The following is a 1,917-nucleotide window of genomic DNA, read 5'->3' on the forward strand; positions in this document are numbered from 1 at the left end:
AAGAACGAGATCGCGGATACAAGCGCACGGAAATGAGCTTCCTCCGAAGGGTGGCTGGCCTGTCCCTTAGAGATAGGGTGAGAAGTTCGGCCATCCGGGAGGGGCTCAGAGTAGAGCAGCTGCTGCTCCACATCGAAAGGAGCCAGCTGAGGTGGTTCGGGCATCTGACAAGGATGCCCCCTGGGCGCCTCCTGGGTGAGTGTTCCAGGCATGTCCCACCGGGAGGAGGCCCCGGGGCAGACCCAGGACACGCTGGAGAGATTATATCTCTCGGCTGGCCTGGGAACGCCTTGGTATTCCCCCGGATAAGCTGGAGGAGGTGGCTGGGGAGAGGGAGGTCTGGGCCTCTTTGCTTAGGCTGCTGCCCCCGCGACCCGGCCTCGGATAAAGCGGATGAGAGATGGATGGATGGATGGATGGATGATATTGATATTGTTTTATGATGCATTATACTGCTGAGTTATAAGAAATACTGTTCGCAGAAAGTCATCGCCTTATTTGTCTGATTAGAAGAGAACAGAACATACTGGAGAGGTTTTCTGCCCCATCTCAGCAGGAGCAGATAAACAGGGAGCCAAGGTCGTAGCTTAGGCGCTCGTGTGAGAGAAAGAATGTGAATGTTTAGGCTTTTATGATTAGGTGGGGGCCACTAGAGGCTATAAGAGTTTGATCAATGCTCCACCATTTTGAGATCTGATGCTGTCTGCGTACGGTGTCCATCTCCCACGCGTGTGATCATTACATTAAATCATTGTTTGACTCAACCCGGCCGGACCAGTGTTGTTATTTTGGTTTTTCCTCTTGTATCCATCCCCAATATTTGAATCCGTAACAACGGTAAGGAATATATCGCCACCTGTTGCTTTGGCATGTTCCTAGCAGCGTATTCCTTCATTTCTGCGTTTACGTGTGGACGGGATTATTTTTTAAAACGAAAACGGAAAATCTCCGTTTTCAAAAATACCCGTGTACGTGTGGACGTAGCCTAAGTTTTAAAATTACTCTTATTAATCTTCCTGGGTCACAAAATAAACTTTTAACATATTTTCAGGCGAGAATGTGGGTGTGTAAACTTCAAATATCTGCTTGGTTTATCAAGATATCGCATATTTGCAAAAGTGCTTTGACGTTTTCATAGACCTCTGTTACCCACCAGCTTGATAGCTAGCCGAGAGCTCGAGGGTTACTGAAGCCGCAGAGAACAGCACAACTCCCGGCACATCATTATTAGATCACCGTGGACTTTAATTCAGGTTAAAAGTAATATTAGTAACATATGACTGAATCTATATCACTCTTAAAGCTTTCTGTAAATGAAAGAATCAGTGAAAATGAGGCACTTCAGTTGATTTTAAACAAAAACTCTGAACATAATCTGATCCAGACCAGGTTATTGGTTCAGCATCAGTAACCATGGTGATGTAGCCAGGTAGAAACAGAGCTAGACAGACAACATTTATGCTCACAATCACACATCTCCAGTTAACCTTGCATGCATGTTTTTAGACTGTGGGAGGAAGCAGAGAACCTGAAGACAACCCACACATGCCACAGTATTACTCTTATTTAAAGAATTATAATCTAATTAGATGATAAAGTAATAAATTATTTGGTATTTTAATGAAAATTCATTTTAGCAATTGTTTATAAGTCAACAATTATAGTTAAAAAAAGTGACAAATCAAACAGTCAATAAAATCTTCTACAGCTGAAACTAATGTAGACAATGTCGGGGGAGGAAGTAAAAGTAAAAAGCAGAGACGAAAACTAGTAAAATAAAACAGGAAGTGAATAACATTCAAGCTCACTTTAAGCTCAACAGTCAAATTCTGTTTTGTATTAATCTATTGTTTTGAATTTTTGTTTACATTTTATGTTTAAGTGAGGCAATGAGTCATATCACTATGACCAAATATA

Source organism: Haplochromis burtoni, unplaced genomic scaffold (assembly GCF_018398535.1).
Source record: "Haplochromis burtoni strain Fernald_Lab_line unplaced genomic scaffold, NCSU_Asbu1 Contig_1393, whole genome shotgun sequence".
NCBI classification, from domain to species: Eukaryota; Metazoa; Chordata; class Actinopteri; order Cichliformes; family Cichlidae; genus Haplochromis; species Haplochromis burtoni.